General features: G+C 42.4%; 1 long non-coding RNA gene across 2 annotated transcripts in view; it reads right to left on the bottom strand.

Moving 5' to 3' along the window:
- Positions 1-4,932: 4,932 nt before the first annotated feature.
- LOC138759553 (uncharacterized) overlaps positions 4,933-16,490 on the bottom strand; it is a 596,266-nt gene continuing 584,708 nt past the window's right edge. For both annotated transcript variants that reach the window (XR_011354926.1, XR_011354930.1), the window contains one exon: positions 4,933-6,398. This is a non-coding gene — a long non-coding RNA (uncharacterized lncRNA). The remainder of the gene's footprint in view (positions 6,399-16,490) is intronic.

Below are 16,490 nucleotides of genomic sequence, written 5' to 3'. Positions count from 1 at the left end.
CAATATCAGCTTCTCCAAACTTGTATTATATTCCATCTCAAGTTGCCCACAATATACATTATCAGCTGGATGATAAATCTGGCATTTAAATTCATACTGATGCACTAGAGAACTGAGAACAAAGTATTCCTGCTGTTCCATTAAGTCTCCAAATGCCTTATTTTGTAGCTTGTCTGGAGCTCGCACAGTTTTATTTATCAATTTGTACATCCTGGCACCAAAGGACTTGTTCAAGCTGGATGATACTTCTCTTCTACAATGTAATTTTCAATGAGTTCCATCCTTTCCACGTATTTGATCCACAGTGGAAATCCAAGGTATCATCTGCAGTCATTTTGAACCTAACTGAGGTTTGTTAAATTATGCTGTCACAAAGTCTCAGGAAAGGCAGACATCACTTCCTTCTCCAATTATCCTCGATCTGCTTTCATTCTCTGTCATTAATTATTTTAGAGGTAACATTCAGCATATACCTACGTTAAAGAGAAGACATCAACTGTCCAGCAGGTTTCACTTCATGCTGCTGTTGGTGTGAAGCCATTTTTATCACATGCTATCTTTTTAACCACTAGGGGGAGATGGTCATTGAAATCATTGTTTCTATTACAGTTTCTTAAAATCTTCACTATTTTGCAGGAACACCCACATAGAGGGAATTTAATTGGTCAGGTGGCACTCCATGTTGCCTCCACATTCAGGAGACAAATGGGGTAAAACAGATCTCTGCAACATTTTGTAACCAGAAGTAAGAACAGGAATAGACCATTTATTCCCCCACTCTGTCATTCAATAAGCTCATGCCCGTTTCAGTCTACTTTTTTTTTTCTTCATTAAATCTGTAACATCAACTATGAAAATTTTTAAAAAATCATCTTGTAGTGGAAGCAATGAAGTTTAAAACTTTCACCATTAGGTATAAAGTTGTTTGAGATATCTTTGGACTACAAAGAGCACAAGAGTCAAGTCATGTTTAATGTCATTGGATTGCGCAAGTACAACCTGATGAAATAACGTTCTCTGGTCGTCAGGTAAAACACAACAAGACATAACACAAAGAAGGTTCGCCAGTGGTTGTACTTTGTGAGGTGTTTGAGGAGATTCGGTGTGTCACTGAAGACTCTTGTAAACTTCTACAGGTGTACCGTGGAGAGCATTCTGGCTGGTTGCATCATTGTCTGATATGGAGGCGCCAAATCTTAGGACAAGAAAAAAATCTCCAGAGCGTTGTTAACTTGGCCTGTGACATCACAGGCACCAGACTTCATTCCATCAAGGAAATCTATATGAGGCAGTGTCTTAAAAAAAGCAGCAGCTATCCTCAAAGACCCCCACCCCACAGGCCATGCCCTCTTCACTCTGCTACCATCCCATTGGGAATAACGAACAGGAGCACTCAACGGCACATGGACAGCTTCTTCCCCGCTGCCATCAGATTCCTGAATAATCAATGAACCAAGGACACTGCCTTATTTTTCATGCACAATTATTTTTATTTATTTTTTATATTTATTGTCATAAGCTGGTTATATTATGAATGTTTGCCCTGTGATGCTCCTACAAAACACCAAATTTCGTGACTTGTTCATGACAATAAATTTTGATTCTGAACACATATAGAAAACAATACATATTCAGGACAAGTATTTAATCTGTATAAATAAATATTGTTTCATGAATGTGAGAGTCTCGGATGGTTAGTGTGAGCAATACCTTTGGCCATTCAGTATTCTGATTGCCTGTAGGAAAAAGCTGGCTCTGATACTCCTGTATCTCTTTCCCGACAGGAGCAGCTGAAGTTTGAAAAATATTAAATTAACTTTTATTGAATTTCGCTGTCACATTGCATTATTTTAACTGACCTAAAATGTTTTTCCACTGATTTTTATTTGTACTCAGCATCTGATGCCTTTCCTGTCGGTGTCCATCAATAGTCAGCCAGCATTGATGGATTCCAATTGCCCTGATACTGCTTTTCCATGGTGGCACTGTCCTGGTGAAACCTTTCACCATGTTCATCACTGACGGCACCAAGGTCAGCAGGGAAGAAGTTGAAGTGCGAAAGCAGAAAATGAATTTTCAGTGCTATGTTGCACTTTATGGTTTTGTGTGCTTGAATTAGACAAAATATGACAGGAAATCAGACAATATATATCTAAAATAACTGTCCATGATAGGAAAATTTTAAGGTGATTTCCATGATCAGTAAAATACACCCAAAATCTTTGTGGTCCAGTGTTATTGGTTAGAAATGGAGAGGTTGGTTATTGGAAGGAAGGGGTTTTGTTGTTGCACAAAGCGAATTGCACCTCCTGAGAACAGAAGTCTGTGACTTTTAGTTTTGTGATAAATTGCTTACTTTCCAGCTCTGAGGATGTGCTCTATGTTTTCTGTCAACTGGAGAAAGTTGGAGCAAAACCTGACTCAACTTCTTTCCTCATTACTTCCTTGTGGAGCAACCAAATTTTCGAGTTCCACATTACTTGTCCACTGAATAAAATTAAAATAACAGAAAATATTGAATCTGTCAGACTGTTTCAGTTTTTCTTTCACAGCATTCGAAGATACAACGGTGGAAACAATAGAGCCTGTTGAACAGAAAAAAAGTTCCCAACTCTGCAGGTATTTTTTTGCTTTCAAAATCTTTCAAATAAAGTGTTGAGATTTAATGCTTTACTGAACAGTGGGATGATAGACTAGAACAGACAAGCCTTTCTTTTCCTTTGCCTGTTTTATATTTTAAAAAGATGATGTTACACATTAGTCTGTGAAAGGCTGCATATTAGAGCACTTCAATCTTTATCTCCGAAAGAGAGAAATATTATTAGCTTTTCTTGCTTGTTATGGTCATACCATCCCAGGTGCCCAATGGTCTAATATTTTGCTGATATTGATCCACCAGCTTAAATCTTGGTGGTACAACAGCTTTTAATATAAAACTTAAAGGTAGAGACTTCTATCCTTGTCAAAAGACTCGCATTTGGCTGGAAAACCCAAGAGAGCTATGAGCACCAGTTGTAGAACACAGAGACCACCAACGTTGGAGAATGGAGTGAGGAACTGTGAGGGAGAGTTACAATGACAGAGAGTCTGCAAACATTCCAAAAGCTGCAGGCTTGCATCTGGAACAGCAAAGTCATTGCTGTATTTGATGCCTGGTAGGTTCCAATTTTACTGCAGATTTTGATATGGAGTTTTGATATTTACTCAAGGCATTTATGTGTCCTTGTGCAGGAAGCATGCTTTTTTTTTAACATGGGATACCTTTACAACTAATTATGAATACTGAGTTCTTTGCTAGACTGCACATAACATACTTTTGAATTTTTGTGTCACATTCTCTTTCGGATCCTTTCAGTTGAGTGACAATAGGGCGGTGGAACTGAGGCACAGACGGTGAAACTGGTGCTTTGCAGCATCCATGTTCTGCCAGTGGCCCATGGATTTCCTTGAGCTCTTCTAGTTTCCTTCCACATCACAAAAATGTGCAGGTTGGGTCAAATTGGTCACTGTGAAGTACCCTCCTCATTTAGGCAAATGGAGGGAGTTAATGAGAATAAAATGAAGTTGATGCAGAATTTGTGTAAATGGGTGCACGTTGATCAGAATAGACTCATTGGGTTGTTTCTACCTTACTCTGACTTGAAGGGTCCAAAGGTAATAAGAACATAAGAAATAAGAGCAGGATTAAGACAACTGGCCTGTCAAGCCTGCTCCGCCATTCAATGAGATCATGACTGATCTAATTGAAAGCCACCTACCTGCCTTTTAAATATCCCTTAATTCCCCTACTTTGTAAAAATCTATCCAACCTTGTCTGAAATATATTTACAGAGGCCAGCTCCACTGCTTCAATGGGCAGCGAATTCCACAGATGCAGCACCCTCTGGGAAAAAAACAGTTCATCATCTCCATCCTTGAGGTGATATCCCTTAGTTCTAGTCTCCCCCACCAATAGGAACAACTTCCCTACCTCTATCTTATCTGCGTAATGTGCTCAATTAAGCATTTATTGAATTTGGCAGTCATATTTCTGTCCATATTCCTGAAGTGGAGGTTTTGAGACAAATTGCCATGAGGACACTGGGGGAAAAGGGGTGGAATTTACATAAAATTAGTTTATTTGCTGATATCTATGTCTGACCCAACTGAATCACTGCTAAGGTTACAAACAATATTACAAAATATGGAAGAATATCAGGTTATAAAATAAATATGGATAAAAGTGAGATAATGCAATTGCAGAACTTTGATTATGAAAGATATCATAAAGGCAGTAGATTTAAATGGATGGAATTAAATATTTAAGAATGACAGATAATAATTTACAGAACTTGTATCAGCCTAATTATATCCCTCTACTTGAAAAAATAGACAAAGATTTACAGAAATAAAAAGATTGGCCAATTACATTAATAAGAAAGGTAAATTGTATAAAAATGAAGGTAATGCCAAAATGACAGTATCTCTTTTAATCATTGCTTTTAGTTCTAACTATGACCTTCTTTAAATTATTACATAATTGTATAAGACAATTCCTATGGAATAACCAAGTATTAAGAATTACACTGGAGAAGTTAAATGGAAGGACTTCGACTTCCATATTTTTAAGAAGAATTATCTATCAGCGCAAATGAGAATTTCATCATTTATCTTTGAACAAAATAGTCCTCCTTCATTGGTTTGAATGGGACTGAATTCAATAAAAGAGGTGACATCCCATCTCCAACTCCAAGCTGTAACTCAACATCACAACAAGGACTCAAATGAATCAGATAGACTTTAACAACAATTTGATCAATTTTACAGTCATTATTACTATTGTCCAAGTTCGAGATTCAGAACTGAATTTAAATTTGAAAATTGTCTTGAAAGAATTTGAACCCCTGGATTGCTGGACCAAGATTCAAAATTTCTTTTATTGTCATGTAATAAATCAAAAAATGCAATATATACAAAATTCTTCAAACTCTTCCTGCTGTAAGGCAAACAAAGAGTCACCATTAGTATTGCCTGGCACTCCTAACAATAATAGAAAGAGAAGCAAAGGATGTCCCTCAGAGACACTAGCCTCTTTTAAACTGCAGCCCCTGGGTCACCCTCCTGGAAACTGGGTGCAATTACTGGGGCAAGATCCCACCCCTACCATGACACATCAAGTACTCACCGGAAGTACCGTTGGATGTTCGGACACTGGCTGCCTGGTGATGCATGCACGCAAGTGCTGATGCCACCAGAATAAGTGGGTCAGCCATTTTCATTTTCAAACCACCTGTGGATGAGACTAGGTAAGTTTAACTGGGTTCTCTGACTTCCTCTGAGGTAGGTCAGGGACCTGGTTGGATTCTGACGGGGTTGACCGAGTCAAACCCTTTCTTACTGCTGTGTAACTGGGGCGTTAACCGTGCAAATTGCCCAGTTAACCCCATTTTACACAGCAGATTGGAAGAGCCCTACTGAGTGTCTGTGGATTCATCTCCAGCACTCTAACTGCAGCTGCACCGACTCCCGTTCAAACCATCGGCAGCCGAGCTCCAGATCCAAACCTCCTATATGATCAGGAATCTTGCAGCGCCTGAGGCCTTCTTGCCTTCAAATCATTTCCAATTTGTGGTTCACTTGAGCCGTTCTCCAGCAGCCCACAGCCTGGTGTGAGTCCTTTGACTGCAAGTCTGCAACAGCCCACAGCCTGCGTAGTCCATTCAGCCACTGAGTCCCTTACTGGTCCACTGTCAGGCTTCTGTCTGGTGATTTAAGCACCATGCCACCACAATGCTCTGAAGTAGAAAGATCTTGTTCATCCAACAATATGTAAATAAACCCACCAATCAGTTCAGATATTTCAGTGACTTGCAAAGGTGAAAAGACGCATGACACTCACTCACACAGAACTTCTGTGGTTTCATTAATTTCCTGATGGGTGTGCCATCATGCTTGTTAACCACTATTCAATTTGGCTCTTTGGAAATATCCTGTGGGAGACTTTCCTCCAAGAAATTAAAATTAACTCAAATCTGAATACCTCTGGATACAGAAATTAAGATTCAAGATTATTTTACTATCACAAAATAAATCAGGAAATGTGATATTACACAAAATTTCCTTTAGTCTGCTGTAAGGCAAAGATTTGCTATCAGCAGAAATTGCCCAGCGCCCCTAACAGCCAGATAAAGAGAAGCCAAATAAAGTCCCCGCAGGGTCACTGAATGTCTTTAGCTACACCTTCAGCCTCTGCAGCCACACGGCCTTCAGCAACCCGAGCTCGAGATGCACAGCTCTGACACGATCAGGAAGCCTCCAGCGCCTTCTCCCATCCCAGTTCCAATACCTGGTATCTCTTCAGCTGGTCTCGAGCCACTCTCCAGCAGTCTGGTGTGAGTCCTTTGATCGCGGCCCAAATTCTATGTGGGTAAGAAGTAAAACATGAAAGTCTGCAGACACTGTAGTTGAAGTAAAACACAATGCTGGAGAAACTCAGCAGGTCAGAGTCCTTTCGATAGCAAAGATAAAATTACATAACCAACGTTTCAGGCTTGAGCCCTTCATCAAGGTATGGAAAAATGCCGACAAATGCAGTCAGGGTGCGCAGTTCGACCCTGCGGGGGGAGTGTGAGACTTCCCTCCTTGTTCTCTTCGTGGGTCCGCAACAGCGGCAACGCTACCATTACAGCAACTCCAGCACCATTTAAACATTTTGTTTTACAATTAAACAATCGTACCTGCCTTTTGGGAATGCAAATATAACTTTTACAATTTCAAAACAATTTGGGAAACTCGTCAATCCACTGAATCCAAATTTCCTCATAGTCATGGCTATGTGAATCCAATGTTAAGACATAACATTCAATCACCAGTTGAGTCTGCTCCATGGAGCAGAATACCTTCCAGATTCACTTTTTTTTTTAGCTTGTTCCAATTGAAGACATATGGGTAGAAAATTTAGCTGATATCTCAGAAGTGCCAGCTGGCAAAAGGGAGCTCAACAAGAGGCTCCAGGTTTTTCACATGTACCCAATTACTTCGTACACTGGTTCCGCACTTTCAGCGAAAGTTCTGTTACTGCCAGAGTTGTTCATTTGAAGGGAACGTGAGATGAACTGTCGCTAAATGGGGGCTTGGGCACCTCATTCCTGGTTTCCTGCACATGACGCTCTCTTTACCTGTACCCAGGGCATCTAGCAAACAGCTACTTCATGCTTCAAGCTTATTTTTGTTTATCATCCAGTAAAAGACTCTTGCACTTGATTGATTTTTTTTCTTTGCATTGCACAGTCAGTTTGTTTACATTTATTTATTTGTTCTCATGTGTACAGTGAGACAGATTTTTTTACAATTGCCTTGCCTGCAGGCAAAAAAAAAAAAAATCGATGTTGTATGTGATGTCATATATTATGTACTTTTACAATAAAACTGAACTCTGATTGTACAAATAAAACACAACAAAACAGCATTTTCTGATCCTTGGTGCAACACTTTGCAAGAACACATACAGACCTAATGCATATACAGATGAATGATGCATATGCACAGTACGTACTTACTAACAAATAGTAAAATAAATAAATATTATTGTTAAATAAATAGTTGAGTCACGGAGAGTTCAACAGTCTCACCGTCCTCAGGAAAAAGCTATTTCTCATCCTGGTGGTTCTGGCTCTGAAACTCCTGTACATCGTTCTCGACGGGAGTAGCTGAAAGATCCTGTGTGCGTGGTTACAGGGGTCTTCGCTGATTTTATAAGTCCTCTTTAGACAATGATACTGGTAAATTTATTCGGCATGGTCAGTGCAAGATTATTACAGCAACAACAACCCGGGTTCTGTAAGGAGTTTGTTCATTCTCTCTGTGTCTGTGTGGGTTCCCCCGGTTCTCCAGTTTTCGATCACCATCCAAATTGTCTGGGACCGTAGGTTAATCTGAGTGTAATTGGGTAGAATGGGTTTAATTGGCAGGATGATGTGTGAGGGCTGGTAGGGTTCCTTAATGATTTTGTGAGTCCTCTTCAGTCAGTGATCCCAGTGGATCACGTCAATGCAGGGGAGGGAGACTCCAGTGATTTTCTCTGCCGCTATTATGGCCCTGTGGATTGACCTGTGATCTGATGCTCTACAGCAGCCATACCACATCATGATGCAGTCAGCCAGATGCTCACGATAGAGGATGGTGACCGGTACCCTTGCCTGCTTCAGTCTTCTCGTGAAGTGCAGTTGCTTTTGCGTCTTCCTGACAAGTGAGGAGATGTTTTGTGTCCAGAATAAGTGGACTCCATGGAACTTGATACTTCCTCTTCTCTCTACTATTGAGCTATTAATGTGTCAAGGAGAGGGGTCAATGTTTATATGACTACTGTAGGTTGCCACCTCCTTGAAACAGCTCCAGTCCATGGATTCAAAGCAATCTTGTAGTGCTGCTGTGCCTCCCCCTCCATCTTCTGCACCCCCCACCTCTGCCATGTTCTGTTCTCTCTTTGAATTGCCTTTGTTTGTTTTACCAGCGGTCTGTATGCCAGGGTTAGCAAGACTGGTATATGATCTGAGTATTCAAAGTGGGGGACGTTGGTGTACACCCATTCTCCTCTGGTGACAAAGTGGAAACCATGATAGAACAGTTTTCAGGTTGGTGTGGTTGAAGTCGTCAGGTACAATCATAAAACTGTCAGGATGGAATGTCTGGGCTTTACAGATGACACCATTAAGCTCCTTCACTGCGTCACGCTCATTTGCCAAAGGCAAAGCGATGCCAAAGCATCGCTGAAAATTCCCTGGGCAGGTAGAAGGATCAGCCTTTCACTATCAGGCACTCTATCTCTGCTGTTTCTCTGTTCCTAATTCATTTATTTAATGTATTTTAAGCTGAATGCAATCTCCCGTGCTCTTTCTAGACTTCATTACATCATTGATGGAGCCTGGTTAGTAGTTGATGTGCCTCACAACTTGACAAGGATGTGTTGAATTTGTGCTCTTAACAAATCTTTAAAAAAAATGTCATTGTCAGCAAACTCAAATATCCATTCATCCAATTCAAGCAGTTTAATGTCAGAGTGAACTCAAATCTGCCTTTGATTCACATCCTTGGCAAAATCTGAATGATACAAGATCAATGCGAGCCTTGTAACATCAAAGTTATGCCTTGGATATATTTAGAGAAATAGCTGCCACTTTGTCCAATTACAACCAGTTCCCAACATTTTGCTCATTAACTACAACAGGGAGTCAAGTTGCCATGAAGAGAACATTTGCTTTTCCATAATTTTCTCAACCAGTTGTCTTCCATTATATGTTTTCACTGCTTCCATGATCATTATTCAAGTTTTCAAATCCTCTCTTTATTGCCAGTTAGTACAATTTGAAATTCATTCAAGCATCTTGAACATAAAGAAAGAAAATGCAATCAGATTTATTTGTACATGTCAGATTGATGTGAACCCTTGCTTATCTCTTTCTATGGACAGTTTTGCAAGTTTAAGTAGAATGTGGATATGTGGTGCAATGATTATGTTGCTGGATTGATAAACATTCCAGGAAATAAAAAGGAAATAATTATGTTTGAATCTCAGTAGTTTGAGAATTTTAATTAATTGATTTTTAAATCTGGAAATTTACTGTTACTGACAAATCCATCTTGGTAAATGGACCAGACCCGAAACATTGGCCGATTATTGTACTATTGCGAGCCCAGAGAACCCATAAACCTAGCAGCAATAGATATTCACCAAAACAAATGGTTACTTAAACAAAAGTTGCTTTTAATATGAAAACAGAATCACACTTTAACTTATCACTATTAACTTAACTAACCTAAACTTAACCCCCTTCTAATTCTAAGTGCACGTGCATGTAATGTGTATGTAAATTCAGAAAGGTTCTTTGGTTCACAGTCCAATCTCACTTCTCATTCCTCCAAGTTCACTGGTTGCAGGCAATTCTTATACTGTGCACAGAATTTAACATTTATAAGTTCACCAGGCTTTGGTGCTTGAATGGTTACTGTTCAGGAAGGTTCTTGTCAGTTTTCAGAGACAGAATTGTTATTCCAGGACATCCACAACTGATTCCTTTTTAATCAGCCACTCCAGTGTCTTGCTGACAAAACTTGCCCCCTTCAGGGTTCTCCAGATGATCATCTCTTTCTTTCAGGTCACCACAGAGTGCCTTTTTTGTTTCTCTTATTCCAAGTGAAACATTAGACAGCCAGTCCTCTCCTCTTGCACGAACCACAAGGGCTTTGACCAGACTGAGCAAAGCACTTAGAATCTGTCTTCCAAATGGGGTTTTCCACAAGCTTGCCAGCTTGTCCTGTTCCAGTCCCAGCTGCTGCTGCTGGCTGTAACATGGTAGAAGTGATCTCTGTCTCTCTCTCTCTCTCTCTCACACACACACACAGAGAAAGCCTGTTTGACTCTCTCTGCCTGCAAAACCGCATGACCTTCCTACAACAGCAAGTTCCACTCCAGACAGAATGTGGCTCCGACAAGCTCTTTCATCTGTTGCCTTTTTGTAAACAATAATCCACTAGTGAAGTCTTTTAGGCACTCTCCAAAGCTCTTGCAAATGCTGTGGGACCGATATGTCTCGCATGAGTGGAGCTCCAGTATTTCAAATAAGATCTGTTTTAAAGTGTTTGTATGTGATCAACACTAAAAAACCTTCCCCAATTTATCTCCCAAAAACATATCTATATACTCTGTCACAGGGCCAACAGATGCTGTCTGGCCTGTTGAGTCCCGCCAGCTTCTCCTGACTCACTTGTTGCTAATAATACATCCTCAGTTCAGGTATGAAATGCACAGTTTACTTAGAATTGACTTGGCGTATCAGTTTTGTCACCTCTTACAGACGCCAGTGACAGAACTGCACAGTTCTCCAAGGTAGAGAATTCAAAAGATTTATCACTCTTGAATGAAGAAATTTCTCTTCATTTACACTGCCAAGCTCTTCAAGAAAGTTTTACTTCAAAATTCTGTGACCTCTGAGACCAGTAAATACAGATGTGGCCGACTGCATCGCTCCTCGTATCATAGTCCTACTGTCCCACAAATCAGTCTGATGTACTTTTTTCCTCAAAAAGTTATGTTATTTTTTGGTGGGGAAACAAAATGCAATAATTGTAAAAAGACCATTATATTCTTGGACTCAAATCCTCTCGCATTTAAAGTAATGGTCAGTTTCACCTTGCTAATAGCAACCAGCATTTGCAAATTTGCTTTTCACTGACTTAGTACAAAGCCACCAATGTCCTATTGAACATTAACATTTCCTAGTCACACACTGTTTACAAAACATTTGCAATTTCTCTTTATTTTCTGCCTGAAGTGAACAACCCCACATGCTGCACATTGCACTCCATTTACTACATTGTTAAACTTACATTTTACATGAAAAAAATTAGACATGCAGCACAGTAACAGGCTCCGCCAGCCCATGGGCCCGAGCTGCTCAATTACACCCAATTAACCTACAACTCCTTTATGTTTTGAAGGTTGGGAGGAAACTGGATCATCCGGAGGACACCCATGCAGACACAGGCAAAACGTTCAAAATCCTTGCAGTGTCAGATTCAAACAACGGTCGCTGGCACTGTGTCAGCGCCGCGCTAATTGCTATGTTAACAGTGCCGCTCAACTGTGTTCCCCTTTCACTTTGCCTGTTTAAAGCCTCAGTCCTCCTCATCACTCACGTTAGCACTTAGCTTCGCACCATCAGCAAATCTGGCTTGTCGTCAGCCAAATTATTGCCATCAATTGTGGATAGTTGGGGCTCAGACACAGTTCAAAGTGACACACGCCCATAAATAGCGAACCTGTGAAGGGGCATTTATTCCCTTGAGCTGCACAGTCATGTTGAAATAGTTTGACATGAAAATGAAAAAACCTCCACTTCCTACCGTTCTGAAGACCAACTGTGGCTACCCATCTCATTAAAGAAAAGTGTTAAATGGTAAACTCGTTTTTTTAACTGATGCAAGTGATGGAACAGAGACTTTTCACTGCTGTCAGTAAGCGGCCCGGGACCAGCTGTATGCCACACAATTTGCAGTTGTCGGCATCTCATGTAGCCACTGACTCCTCTCGGTTCATAGTGATTTTGCAAGTGTCCTCACTACACCCAAGGGCATCGGAAAAAAAATCACATGGCAAGACCAATCTTCTCATTAAATAATTGCAACAATCTTCATTCACCTGCCGTTGGAAGCACATTAATTTAAAACACATGACTTAAGATTCTGTATGACTATTAACATAAATGGAGTTGAGGGCCTTGGGGTGCTGTAGAAGAAAAGAGATAAAAAGATGGAAGGGTACACACATAAATACATTTTGAATTGGTTAAATTATATTGTATCAAGACATTTTTTAATCATGTTTCACATCAGAATTACTGCAACATCTTGTTGCTTTTCTGACTGTTAAATTGACTGCTATGCAATTCTGCACCACATTTTACAGCCTACAATTTGGCAGCTTGAAATGTAATCACATTTTCATGAGTATTATTTTGATTTATGTTTCGTGCGTGTTTAATACAATGGTTCATTTTATCGAAATGAGTGACATTCCTGCATTGTGAAGAATATGTAAAAGTGAACCCTGTAATGTGTTAAAAATTTAATGGTGCTCTCCCAAATTATACTCAGATTCACAAGCGAACAACATTCGTAGTATTTATTTTTTGCAATCTGGCTTCTGCATTTTATCTCGATTTCAATCAAGCCTTGTCTGTTTTTTTTATCAGCATGCAACGTCTGGGACCTTGCATAGAATTCTAATTTTATTGAGCTTCTCGTGGAATGCATATTTCCTGTGACTATTGAAAACATAACAATGCCCTTGCAAAATCCAGAAATACCCCTTCAATGGAACCTTCAGTGAAGCAGAGAACACGTTTAAACTTGTGGCCCGAGATGTCTCAATTTACCTATAGTTTGGGGTTTGATTTTGCACACACAACAGAATATGTCCTGGAAATGTTGACTGGCCACAAAGAATACCCAATAAGAAAGTGAAAAGGTAACTGTAAATATTAGACCAAAGGAACACCAGCTCCATGTGTGATGGCCAGGAAAGTGGCTGCAATTCTGCAAGAGATGAATGAGTGAGGGTTGACTGTTTTATGCTTTGGACTAATGTATCCAACTGCTCTTCCCAGATTGATTCCACCAGTGTGCTAGATATCCAATAGTTTTGAACAATGCCACCAAGACTAAAAAGTCATTTGTGTTTGCTTTGGCATCTTGCTGTGTACAATATTGTCAATATGAAATCAGCCTACTTTGAATTTCCTGAAGGAGCAAAGATGTGTAAAAATAAATTGAATATCTACAGAGACAAATTCTGACTTTCCAGTTTTCTTCACATCCCTCATTCCCAAACGGTATTTTAAAAAAAATAAATGGAAGGATCCATAGATGGCTGTAGAGCGCGTCGAAAGAACTAAAAACTTGTTGATCCAAACCAAGGCTTTTAGTAGAGCACGTCGAAAGAACCAAAGACTTGTTGATCCAAACCAAGGCTTTTAGTAGAGCGCGTCGAAAGAACCAAAGACTTGTTGAGCCAAACCAAGGCTTTTAGTAGAGCGCGTCGAAAGAACCAAAGACTTGTTGAGCCAAACCAAGGCTTTTAGTAGAGCGCGTTGGAAGAACCAAAGACTTGTTGATCCAAACCAAGGCTTTTAGTAGAGCGTGTCGAAAGAACCAAAGACTTGTTGATCCAAACCAAGGCTTTTAGTAGAGTGCGTCGAAAGAACCAAAGATTTGTTGATCCAAACCAAGGCTTTTATTAACTAAAAGACTGGAGCATATCACAAGTAGGTCGACCAGTCCAGACTGACCTGGTCTGGCTAGGAGCAATCCTTTAAGACCTGCCAGTAGGTGTGGTTACACTCTCAGCCAATCACAGTCATCCTACACTACCATCTGTACATATACACTTTAGTAATAGAATCTGTACTATCACATTCACCCATTCTTTGAGAACTGACCCCGGGGTGGATGGAGGTTGGGGGCCTGACCATCTGGCGTGACCGGCGTGGTGCCAGGATTGAGGTCACCGGAGTCGTGTCGCCAGCAGGCTTGTAGGGTGCGGCCACTGCTTCGCCCAATTCCCCAACGGTGTTGTTGACAGTCTGGCCTGAGCTGGTGGGGTGGTGCTCTGTTCAAGCACGTGACCTGGGGGAGAGAAGGAATAGGGGAGGTTGGGTTAAAGGCACTACTGTGCCTGATCTGGCTTGGGCTAGGTCCCTTACCGAGACTGTGTCCTCCCACCCATCCAGGTACTCAAATTAGGCATAATGTGGGTTCGCATGGAGCAGTCACTCGGTCAACCAAGGGGTCGTTCTTTGAGTACCAGATGCGGTGTCATAAGAGGACCTGACTGGGACCTGTGAGCTGAGTCGTACTTGACTCGGATTTCCTTGGGAAAGAGAACATCCTTTCATGGGGGGGTGGCATTGGTCGCGGTGCATAGGAGGGAGCGGATGGAGTGTAGGGCACTAGTGAGCACGTCCTGCCAGCGAGAGGTGGGGAGACCTTCAGACCTGAGGGCAAGCGTAACCACTTTCCAGACAGTGGCGTTCTCTCTTTCAGCTTGCCCATTACCACGTGGGTTATAGCTGGCGGTCCTGCTTGAAGCAATACCACGCTCCAGGAGGTACTGCCGCAGCTCTGCGCTCATAAACGAAGACCCCATGTCACTGTGGATGTAACTGGGGTACCCGAAGATGGCGAAGATGCTGTGCAGGGCCTCTATAACTGAGGAGGCATTCAAGTCTGAGCAGGGCACAACGAACGGGAAGCGGGAGTACTCGTCGATGGCCGTAAGGAGGTAGGTGTTAAAGTTAGTCGACAGTAGGGGCCCCTTGAAGTCTACGCTGAGACTCTCAAAGGGGCGGGTGGCTTTGATGACGTGGCTGTTCTCCGGATGGAAGAAGTGGGGCTTGCACTCAGCGCATACACCGGGGCAGGCTCGGGTCATGGAACGAATCTCCTCGACCGTGTAGGGCAGGTTGCGAGCTTTGACAAAGTGTGCAAATCTAGTGACCCCTGGATGACAGAGCTCCTCGTGGAGTCTCTGCAGCCTGTCCAGTTGTATGTTGGCGCAAGTCCCCCTGGAGAGCGCATCTGTCGGGTTGTTGAGTTTACCTGGCCGATACAGTATGTCACAATTAAAGGTGGAGAGTTCGATTCTCCACCTGGCGATTTTGTCATCCTTGATCTTACCTCGCTGGGTATTGCAAGCATGAAGGAGACCACGTGTTGGTCGGTCAGCAGCATAAAACGCCTGCCAGTGAGGTAGTGTCTCCAACGACATACTGCTTCGACTACGGCCTGGGCCTCCTTCTCGACAGAGGAGTGCCGGCTCTCAGGACCCTGGAGGATTCTGGAGAAGAAGGCTACTGGCCGGCCTGGTTCAAGGTGGCTGCCAGTTCAAAGTCGGATGCATCGCTCTCGATTTGGAATGGAATGGACTCATCAATGGAGTGCAGCGTTGTAGCAGCAATTTGATGCGGTCGAAGGCCGCTCTGGCTTCGGTTGACAGGAAGAAGGAGGCGGTCTTGATGAGTGACCGTCCCTTGTCAGCATAGTGTGGAACCCATTGGACATAGTAAGAGAAAAAGCCCAGGCAGCGTCTGAGTGCCTTCTGGGTGTGGGGAGGGGGAAAGTCCATGAGGGGACGCATGCGGTCGGGGTCCGGCATGACCACCCCGTTCTCCACCACACAACCCAGAATTGCGAGCCGAGTGGTCCGGAAGGCACACTTATCGAAATTGTAGGTCAAGTGCGTCCGAATTTCAGTCTGAAAAAATTTCTCATGGTTGGCATCGTGATCCTCCGTGTCATGGTCGCAGCTGGTGACATTGTCCAGATACGGGAAAGTAGCAGTCAGCCCGTTCTGGTCCACCATCAGGTCCATTGCCCGCTGGAATTTGTGACCCAAAAGGGTACCCTGAGGAATTGATACACCCACCCATTTGCTTCAAAGGCCGTGAAAGGTCGGTCTTCTCGGCGGATCAGGAGCTGATGATAGGCCGAACATAAGTCAGTGGTGGAAAATACACGGTATTGGGCGATCTGATTCACCACATCCGTGATCTGTGGAAGGGGGGTACGCATCCAGAAGCGTGAAGCGGTTGATTGTCTGAATGTAGTCAACCACCATCTGCGGCTTCTCCCCGTTTTTAACAACCACCACCTGAGCCCTCCATGGACTTGAGCTAGGTTCGATAATGCCCTCATCCAGCAGTCTGCACACCTCGCTTGTGATAAATTTCCTGTGTTCAAAACTATATTGCCAGCTTTTGGTGGCCACAGGCTTCCAGCCAGGGGTGAGATTTGCGAAAAGCACTGGCAGAGCAACTCAGAGGGTGGAGAGACTACAGGTGAGGGTGGCTCAGGCTGCCGCTGGCAGGAGGTTTCCGGGGTGGAGTGATTACAGACAAAGAGTGGAGCGTGAGGCCCCCCCAAAGTGCAGGGAAATGGTTTCAAACTGGCACTGAAAA

The sequence above is a fragment of the Narcine bancroftii genome, chromosome 3 (genome assembly GCF_036971445.1).
Source record: "Narcine bancroftii isolate sNarBan1 chromosome 3, sNarBan1.hap1, whole genome shotgun sequence".
Taxonomy (NCBI): Eukaryota; Metazoa; Chordata; class Chondrichthyes; order Torpediniformes; family Narcinidae; genus Narcine; species Narcine bancroftii.
This window is presented reverse-complemented; position numbering and strand designations above follow the sequence as displayed.